The sequence below is a fragment of the Lissotriton vulgaris genome, chromosome 7 (genome assembly GCF_964263255.1).
Source record: "Lissotriton vulgaris chromosome 7, aLisVul1.2, whole genome shotgun sequence".
NCBI lineage: Eukaryota > Metazoa > Chordata > Amphibia > Caudata > Salamandridae > Lissotriton > Lissotriton vulgaris.
Window position 1 is genome coordinate 1,749,619,958 of NC_141695.1, and position 10,523 is coordinate 1,749,630,480.

The window sequence follows — 10,523 nt, forward strand, 5'->3', positions numbered from 1 at the left end:
TTGAACCAATAATTGAGGTCGCCGAAGAGGGCGAATCTGGGATGGGAAGTGAGGAGGTTGATCAACTGGTCAGACAGAGTGGCCGCGAAGGTTGGCATCGGTTGAGGGGGACGGTAGAGAAGGAGAAAGTTTAAGGCCCCGCTTTCCGTGTTTAAGCTGAAGATGAGATTGTCAACACCCGGGAGGGAGATAGATGGGATAGAGGTGGAATTCAAGTGTTTGGAGATTATGGCCGCTACCCCACCCCCAGGGCGATTTCCTGGCCGATCAGCCTAAACAGGCATTCTAAATTTCTGTGATTCCACAAAGAGTTCAATCTGACCAGTACTTGGTTTCCTCTCTGGGCTTTCCGTGATTAAAAACAGAAATATAACACAACAACTGACATAAAAACAGCCTGGAGTATTGATTTTGTCAATGGTTGTTAGCTGTTTCGGATAAATGAGTAACAACAACAAATTATTTTACTTGTACCTTGTCACTTTTTTGACCAATGAATGAGTGCCTCCTTCACACACATTTGTACAGAATCACACCTGCAATTTGAATACTGTATTGTTGCTCTGTGTTCTCTGCAGAGAGGGCATGTATTGAATGATCATGCATTCTGAACACCTTCTTGATCCCCAGGTAGGCACAATGAAAAAGTTATACTGCATTCGCCTCAAATACAAAGCTCTCAATTGTAGCCTGTTATAAACACCTGGATGCAACTCAATACAAAGTGTGCACCATACAAGAGTAATATGCTGTGAAACGAATTAAACTAATTTGTTGCCATGTATTACCCTAACACACATTGTCAGACTGAGACAGGAAATAGGCCCCAGCATCGAAATAAAAGTGGCCCCCATTAGTGAATTAGGCAGCTAGAAAAATTTCTGCATTTGCAAATTATATCAGTTTTTAATTTGTAAAGAGATGCTATATACGATTTTGTAAGGTATGGAAGACTGCATATATTTGAGTTTGCTGGAAGCAATGTTTGTTTTAAAATATCATGAAAATCAACAGTAAATAACCATAAAGCGGGCCTGTAAACATCCAAAAAAACTGTCTACGTACTGACCTGACAGATTAGACCGTTGGGCACAGCCTGATTTGATTGCCCTATAGGTCAGTCCGACCCTGCAAAAGTGTCATACCTCACTGTGCAGACACTAGACCAGTTTCTTTGCAGGTCAAGTTAGTACATGAATATAGGAAAAGATATGGAGCCCGTTGCAATGTCCAATCTAATTTATTGCTGGGTCTAAGACATGTAGAGCCTTGCTCCAACCACTTGTTAACGCTGTGCCTGCTCCTATGCCTACACCCCTTGTCTCACTGTCATACTCACACCTATCTGCCCCTCCCCCTTTGTTCTCACCTCTATGCTTCCTTTCCCAGTTTTCCCTCATGGTAGGTGAGCAGTTTTCAAGTGACAGGACGTCATTCTATCCTTTGTTGTGCGCCCTGCAGGATATCCTGCTTTTCATTCATACAGGGGCAGGGCGCACTTCACACATAAGGGCAGTTTAAGTACCTATCAAATCGCTGCCATCATCATGCAACTACAGCGATAAGGCCCTGCGAGAGGGGCCAGCAGGGGAAATGGGTAATAAAAGAAAACCTTTAAACTCTCGGGGGCCCCGGGCCCGGGCCTCGAAACACAGAAGTCTTTAAAGGTGCGAGGCCCCCTACATGCTGCCCATGCCTAGCGCCGGCCCTGGTGCTAGCTACAGACTAGTGCCGAGTTATTGTGAGGACTGTTTTCTTTTCAGAGTCAAGGACATGCTTCTCTCTTTTCGTCACAGAAGAGTCTGGAGCGCCCTGTAACAGTAGGTGACGGTGCTTGTTGTAGCGGAAATGCGCGCCTGTGTTAAATAGCTTTAGCCTCATGAATGTCTTTGTTGGATGACAAAGTTAAATTGCAATTTCATGGTTTGGTTGCAAAGGGCCGTGTTTATAAAATTCGTGAGCTGTTAAAATGTGTCGGAAAATCTGCACCCGGTGAGCAGCGGAGATGTGTATTTATTTATTTATGCGTTTTTATATAGCGCGGACTTTACCCGAAGGCGTCGGAGCTAAAGGCATTAAGATTAAATAAATTAACTACGCTCAACTTTGCATAACATGGATTACTGTGAAATATTGTAAAACACATGTTACATGGCTGATAATTAGCATTAACAGATGACTAGATGATATCAAGAGATGCAATTACCTCACTCTACGAGCGAGTGGCAATTCTGCACGGCCAGGCCTTCTCGTGGCCCCATTGACACCCGGGGCAAACCATGCCGCCCGGGCATGATTAATGTCAGGTTCAGGCGTTCAGCAGCAAAGCTGCACACTGGTGTGCCCTGGGCTGCGAGGCCGCTGTGATCCTTGGGGTTGGCTCGGGGGTCCGGTCACAGGAACACATTTTAAAAAAGAATTCTGTGGTGTAAAGCGCGCTCATTGCTGCTAAAACTTCCTCCTCGCATTATGCATCAGCAGCAGGAAGTCACGTGACGCGCTGCTCGCACTTCAGACGGCCGCCGCCTTCGGAATAGTGCCGCCTGGGGCGGACCGCCCCCACCGCACCCCCCTAGCTACGCGAGTGGGTGTGGGCTTCTCTCTGCTGTCCCGCGACCCTGCTGGCTTAAATCTGCAGCAGTGGGAGGACATTCCTCAAGGATAGTTCTTTTTTGTGCTCCTTTGGCTCCCTCAAGTGGCCTAGCGGAGCAACAAATATGTAAAAAAAAAAAATCAGTGACACTCGAAATATGTAGAAAAACAGTGACACTCGGTTTAAACCAGGTCACCTTATTTTCAATCGGTAGGGTACTATCGTTTACATTCGGTTTAAACCGAATTCCGAACAGCCTAGTCATAACTTATGTGGGACGCTCACCCCAGTGTCTAGTGTTTCCACTGGGATGTAATCATTCAAGTCCGCTGTCACCAGAAATTCCTTCAGGTTCTGCTGAGCTATTGTTACTTCTGCCGCACTGTCTACCATCGTCAGAGCCCATTCAGAAGTTATGTCCTCAGAATTCTGGGCATGTTTGATTTTCAGACCAGCAACTTTGTCTTAAATTGAGGTTTTGCTTATCTTCTTTTTTAGAAGTTAAGTCTTGAGCGCACTGCTGGTCTCCGGACTGTGTCCGCTCCTCTGTGTTCTGACCTACCTTCTCTTTCGGAGCTTTCCCTCGAGCCCTGAAAAAAACGAGAGGACTGTATCAGTATCCTGATACATGTCAGGTTTCCTAATATTATCCATATTCCTAGGGTAGTACCTCTTTTCAGAGGGCTCCTGTGGAGGAGACCTACCTCGGGACTAAGATCTCGTCTTTAGAAGGAATATGCTACTTACCAGTATGCATCTGTTCTTGGCATGTAGGGCTGCTGACATTCATATCTGTGCATAGATCGCCGCCTAGTGTTGGGTCCGGATGATTGCACATTGTTGTCCTGGAAGAGTCTTCGAAGTATCACGAGATAGGTGGCTCCTCCCCTGGACTACAGTGCGCATGGGCATCCTCAGATTGTTTTTCGCCATTGTGGCAGAGATGGAGTGTGATACAGTAAGAGATGTCCATGAAAGAAAAGAAGAGTAAGAGTGAATGCTACAGCTGCGACAGGCACCGGGGAGGAGGGTGGGCAATATGAATGTCAGCAGCCCTACATGCCAAGAACAGATGCATACTGGTAAGTAGCATATTCCGTTCGAGGCATGTGGGCTGCTGAATTCATATCTGTGGATAGAATAAATAGCAGTCTCCCCGTTAGCGGTGGTTACCTGTGCCAGCTGCAGCAGTTTGAAAGAGTCTTGAGAACAGCCTGTCCTACAGCAGCTTGCTGTTTGGAGTGTACATCTACGCAGTAGTGTTTGGTAAATGTATGTATGGTGGACCATGTGGCTGCTCTACATATATCCTCTAGAGGAATGTTACCTAGGAAAACCATGGATGCCCCTAACTTGCGTGTTGAATGCGCTCTTGGGGGAACTGTTAATGTGCCTTTAGCTTTCTGATAACAAATCTGGATGCACTAAACAATCCATCTGGCTATACCTGATTTGGAAATGGGGTTGCCTTTGTGCTGTGGTGAAAAGGCAACAAACAGTTGCTTAGTCTTTCTGAAATCTTTTGTCCTGTCTATGTAATACAGTAGAGCCCTTTTAACATCTACTGTGTGGAGAGCCCTTTCTGCTACTGAATCAGGATTTAGGAAGAATACAGGAAGTTCTATTGTTTGGTTAATGTGGAACTGTGATACCACCTTAGGCATAAATTTAGGGTTAGTACGTAGCACCACCCTATTAGCATGTATCTGTAGGAAAGGCTCCTGAATAGTTAGGGCATGTAGCTCACTAACTCTCCTTAGCGACGTTATCGCTACTAGAAAGGCCACTTTCCACGTTAGAAATTGTATCTCAAAAGAGTGTAGAGGTTCATAAGGTGGTCCCATTAGTCTGGTTAGAACAAAGTTCAGATTCCAGACAGGTGAAGGTGGGTGTCTAGGAGGAATCACTCGTTTGAGTCCTTCCATAAAATCTTTAATGGCTGGCACTCTGAAAAGGGAAAGGTGCTGCCTGTTTTGAAGATAAGCCGCTATTGCAGCTAGATGTATACGCATGGAACTATACGCCAGATTGCATCTGTGTAGATGTAACAAATAATCGATGATGTTTTGAGTTGATGCATCTAGCGGATTTATGTCATTGTTACAATAAATGACAAATCGTTTCCACTTTGCCGCATAGCAAGCCCTGGTTGTAGGTCTTCTTGCCTCCTTGATATTCATACAGTCAGGGGGCTAGTTAAGGTACCCAAACTCTGACTTCAGGAGCCATATCGCAAGGTTCAACTGTTGCGGATCTGGGTGCTGAATGTCTCCATGGCTCTGTGTGAGGAGACTGGGTGTGAGACGCAGTCTTCGATGGGGCACCACGGAAAGTTCTAGGAACGTGGTGTATCAAGCTTGCCTCGCCCATGTTGGAGCAACTAGGATGAGTGTCATCGAATGCTGTCACAATTTGCGTGCCACTAGCGGTATGAGTGCTGCTGGTGAAAAAGCGTACGCAAATCTGCCTGACTAGTTCATCCATATCGCATTGCCCTGAGACTGCGGGTGTGGGAACCTGGCAGCGAAGCTTTGGCATTTTGCTTTTCCCTTGTGGCGAACAGGTCTATCTCTGGATGACCCCACTGCTGGAAATAAGGTTGCAGCACTGAGGGATGTATCTCCCACTCGTGCATCTGGTGGCTGTGTCTGCTGAGCAGATCCGCCATTTGGTTGCCCCTGCCTGGGAGGTGTTCCGCCATGAGGAACATGTTCCTTTGAATGGCCCACTTCCACATGCTTTGAGCTAGATGTGACAACTGTGGAGTGTGTCCCTCCCTGCTTCTGGATGTAGTACATGGCGGTCATGTTGTCCGTCCGGATCAACACGACTGTTGCATAAATGTACTTTGAACGCCTTTATTGCCATGAAGAGGTTGATGTGCATTTTCTTTTGCTGTGTGGTCCAGAGTCCCTGCACGGTGTAATGGAGGACATGCGCTCCTCATCCCAGGAGAGATGCGTCCGTAGTCAGCACTATTTGTGGTACAGGCTCTTGGAACGGTCGTCCCTTGCAAAGGTTTTGTGGATTCCACCAATGCAGAGAGTTGTACGCACGACCGGTCACCAACACTAGGTCTTTCAACTGTCCTTGAGCCTGGTTCCACTGTCGTGCTAAGCACTCCTGAAGTGGACGCATGTGTAGTCTTGCGTGAGGGACTATGAAGATGCAGGAGGCCATCATGCCTATCAACTGCATAAACACTCGTGCTTGGAGCGAGTGTTGGGGCCTGAATTTCTGAATCAGCAATTGCATGCCGCTGACTCTTACTGAGTTTGGCTGTGCTGTAGCTGCCAGAGTGTTTATTTTTGCTCCCAGGTACTGTTGTACATGGGCGGGCTGAAGATGTGACTTTGGATAATTCAGTGAGAAACCCAGACTGTGGAGGAGGTGAATTGTGCGAGACATGTGGCTTGCACATTGCTGGGCTGACTTTGCCTGGATGAGCCAGTCGTCCAGATAAGGGTAGACATGAATGTGCTGTCTGCGTAGGTGCGCAGCCACTGTCGTCAAGCACTTGGTAAACACTCTGGGGGCTGTTGTCACCCCGAAAGGCAAGATCTTGAACTGGTAATGCTGGTTTTGTATGGTGAACCGGAGATATTTTCTGTGTGCCGGGTGTGTTGGTATGTGGAAATAGGAGTCCTTTAGGTCCAGTGTTGCCAGGAAATCTCCCTGACTGAGCAATGGTAGAAACTGCTGCAAAGTGAGCATGTGAAAATGTTCTGACAAGATGAATTGGTTTAGGGGTCTGAGGTCTAGTATGGGCCTGAGAGACCCGTCCTTCTTTGGAATTAAGAAGTACAGAGAGTACACTCCTGTACCCTGTTCTAAAGGCACGAGTTCTATGGCCCCTTTCTGCAGCATGCAGATGACCTCTTGCTGCAATAATTGAATGTGCTCTGCGGACATAGGACGGTGTCTTGGGGGTATGTTGGGTAGAGTGGAGGTTAGTTCTAGACAATAGCCGTATTGGATAAGTTGTCTCACCCACCTGTCTGTGGTAATGCTTTCCCAGACCGGCAGGAACTGCTGAAGTCTTCCCCCGACCGGTGTTACATGGTCCGGGGGCAGTGAGAAGACGTCACTGTTTAGTATTGGCAGAGGATCTGGCATTATTATTTCAACGTCATCTGCCTTTGGTGCTGTTGCCGCGGTATCCACCCCTATTGTTTTTGTTATAGGTGGTTTGTAAGCCACCTTTGCTGTAGTGGGTCTGTTGGGATGCCTGACCTCGAGGGTCCTCTGTTACTGGAGCGACGAAAGGAACCTCCCCATAACTGTTGTGACTGCAGAGCGCCCTTGGATTTGGCTGTGTGGCCTTTTTTATTTTTTCTAGGATTGTGTCCACATCAGGGCCAAATAAATAATCAGGGTTAACAGGCTGATTGAGTAACGTGGTTTGGATCTCCGGTTTGAATCCAGAGATGCGTAACCAGGCATGCCTCCTGAGCATCACACTTGTATTGATGGCCCTGGCTGCTGTGTCAGCTGCATCTAGCGCACATTTAATGGATGCGTTTGATATCAGTTTCCCCTCCTGTATCAGCATTTCTGCACCCTCCTTATAAGCATCAGGCAAGTGTTGCAGTAGTTGCTCTAATGTGTCATAATGAGCCCTATCATATCTGGCTAATAGGGCCTGTGTATTTGAAATCCTCCAAATATTTGCTGCTTGAGCAGCCACTCGCTTTCCAGAAGCTTCCAAGATTTTGGATTCCTTGTCCGGAGGAGCATCATCATCACTTGTCTGAGAGTTCGCTCTTTTACGAGCATTTGCCACTACTAAGGAGTCCAATTGCAGCTGACCCCTTATATATGTAGGGTCTACAGGTGCAGGGCGGTATTTCCTTTCGATTTTTGGGTTCACAACCCTTGCTCTCGTGGTCTCTTTGAAAATGTCACTAGATTGTTTAAGGACACCCTTTAGCATTGGCAATGTCTTTACTGACCTCTCTGAGTTGGAAAAAGTGTCAAACAAGAAGTCTTCCTCTATAGGGTCAGCATGCATTTCTACATCATGATTATGTGCTGCCCTTTCAATTAATGCGTGAAACGCAGCTGTATCCTCAGTTGGCGAGGTTTTGACCAGGAATGAAAGAGTGTCAGGTATGGTTTGTGGCTCACCCTGGTCAACAGGGTCTGTCCAGGGTTGAGACTACTCTTGATCTGTCACAACAGGATAATTAAATTCCTCCTCATTGTAGCCTTCCCCCATATCCTCATCAGCAGGTGTGGGTGAATAGGTATATTCTTGTCCATAGTACTCCATAGGCTCAGAAAGAACAGGTGAGGTGGAAGAGTCCTTTTTCTTTTTGAGTGGGATTTTGTAGGACTCCATAAGATTTTCTGGTACGATCCTTCTTTTATAAATAGCGAGTCTGCCAGTGTCGGAGTCGATGAACAGTTTTGACTGGTCATCATAGGAGGGCGCCTGGAACAGAACGTCCTCTTCCATGGGTTGAGTCCGTTTTACTATGGACACCTTTTTAGCCGATCCGAGGCCTTGTGTGGGCTCGAACGCCTTAGGCCGTGCAGTCGGGGGCAGTCCGAATTTAATCGGCGGCGTAAGCAGTGGAGACTGACTGACCTTTGAAGGCGGCGCTGTCTTCGGTCCGACCAACGCAGTTTTGTCACTAGGTTGTTTTTGGCCTAGCGGTGACTCGAGCCTTTGGTGCGTAGCAGGCACGCTCTTGTGCTTTGATTGGACGTGCTCTTTGGAGCTGATCTTGGTCTTCAACTCGAGGGCCTTGACTGACTTGCTTGGAGGCCGGAAGCTTTGGATCGAGAGTTCTGGGAGATTAGAGTCCTTTGTGTCGCCGTCTTTGGACATAGACGGCGGCAGGCCGACATGCTTGACTGTAGTCACAGGCTTCGGCGCCCCGGTCTTCGGGTCGACGCCCTTTTGAGACCCCGAAGGGTTGATGACACTTGGCTTTTATCGGATCCGATAAATCAGAAGTCTTCGACCTGAGGACGGTCTTCAGCAGCTTCGGTTTCGATTGTGCCTCCGTTGGTTTTGGTTTCGATTTCACCAGGGACTGTGGTTGATCGACCGAAGGCTCCTTTGAAATATTCTTAGCCGGGCTTTGACGCGGGGCTATAGAATGTTGTGGAAGATCTTGGCTAATGCCTTCCGGCGATGCCTCAACCTGAGCCCTTGAAAGTTAATTTTCATCATTGGCCCCCGCAACTACGGTTGGGCCTTGCTCATCGCTTGAGTCGTCATCAACGGCTCCGATGGCCTGTGCGTCGTCCCCAACCTCGACGACGTCTTCATCATCGATTATTTCCTCTTGGTCGTCTTCATTATTGTTTGAGTTGGGCCCTGAAGCAGGATCCGACTGTTCAGGATCCTCCTCTTAGACGCCTTCCCCGTCGTCAGCCTCGGATTGTTGTTCTCCGGGTCAGGTGCCGTTCTCTGCGCCTGTCTTGCCACGCGTCGAATCCGAAGTGTCTTATTTGACCTGAACCGAGAACAGGCCATGCAGCTGGCCTCGTCGTGGTCCGGAGATAGGCATTTATTGCACACTGGGTGCACATCGATGTGAGGGTATTTAGAGTTGCAAACGGGGCATCGTTTGAACGGGCTCCGTTCCATCGTCGGTCGTCGATCGGGTCTCCGGTGTTGAAAAAGCCTTGCGGCCTTCGACGTCCAGCTCAAAGAACTGGAACTAGTACCCGGCACCGATAGAAAGACAATACCGACGCTTAGAAGGCCTTTTGGCCTTGTCAAAAAGTTTCTATATCGATTCCGAACTTCAGTCAAGAAATTACATCCGAACCCAATGGCGGAAAAAAACAATCTGAGGATGGAGAGGATGCCCATGCGCACTGTAGTCCAGGGGAGGAGCCACCTATTTCGTGATACTTCGAAGACTCTTCCAGGACAACAATGTGCAATCATCCGGACCCAACACTAGGCGGCGATCTATGCACAGATATGAATTCAGCAGCCCAAATGCCTCAAACTTTTCTTTATCATCTCACTTCTTTTTAGAAGTAGGTGTCTGCTTAGAAGTGTCCTTCTCAGGACTGCCCTGTAGTTGAGGTTTTAAAGCTTTCCCCCCAAAACTATTCCTGTCTAACTCTGCATATGCAGTTTCATTTATTTTGTGTAGTTCATTCTCCTGTTCAAATGAAGAGAACTCCTATAGGCGTTGGCAGATTGCCAGTGATGCTGCTTCCCCTTAATGTTCGCTAGTATTATGGCTGATACCTGGTCGTAGTTACTTAACTTCATCCCTAAGTTTAGGGCAGGTTCTGCTCCGTACTCGTTTTGTATTTGTCTTCATACATCTGGCATTACTGCTAATGAAGGAATACCATGAGTTCTGGTATATATGGCAACAAAGACTGTACCCCTAGAGGTACAATCCTCTAACTGTGGTGTAATCCCCATGGGTAAGCAGATTGTTAACATTGTGTTTTTCAAATGGTGTTGTATTTGGAAATACTGCTTCTAACTGAGTTATTTACTGAGCTACCCGGAAAGTAATTTGTTCACGTTTTGTGGGCACTTTGCCCATTACCACGTGTAAGGTTTGTGGGGTAATGTTAGTACCTGTGCTCGGTGTAGGAGCTGTATTTGGTGTAATTACTGTTGGCTGGACTGCTAGTGTCCTCAAGACGAGGTTTGTCATGTTTCTGTAACGTTTTAGCAACTCTGTGTTGAACAAGCAGTTCATCAAGTGGCATTGTGTCAGTGTCAGGATGATGTGCATAGGTTGCTAATATCGGCCATGTTGCTCCTTGTCTTCCTACAGGACCAAGCCTTGCGCTTGTAACGTGGGGGTAGGGTGCCATTAAACCTGAAAAGTTTTTCCTGGTAGGTAAGCGGAATTTCAATGTCCTCAAACAGAGTGCAGACCGCTGGAGTCTCTTCATGCAAGTAATATTGAAAGGTGTTTGTTACAGCATTTGCTGCTGG

The 10,523-nt window shown here is 47.3% G+C and overlaps 1 protein-coding gene across 3 annotated transcripts in view; it reads right to left on the bottom strand.

The window, feature by feature from the left end:
* Positions 1-10,523, bottom strand: part of GSK3A (glycogen synthase kinase 3 alpha) — a 325,630-nt gene that overhangs the window by 114,781 nt on the left and 200,326 nt on the right. The window lies entirely within an intron of this gene.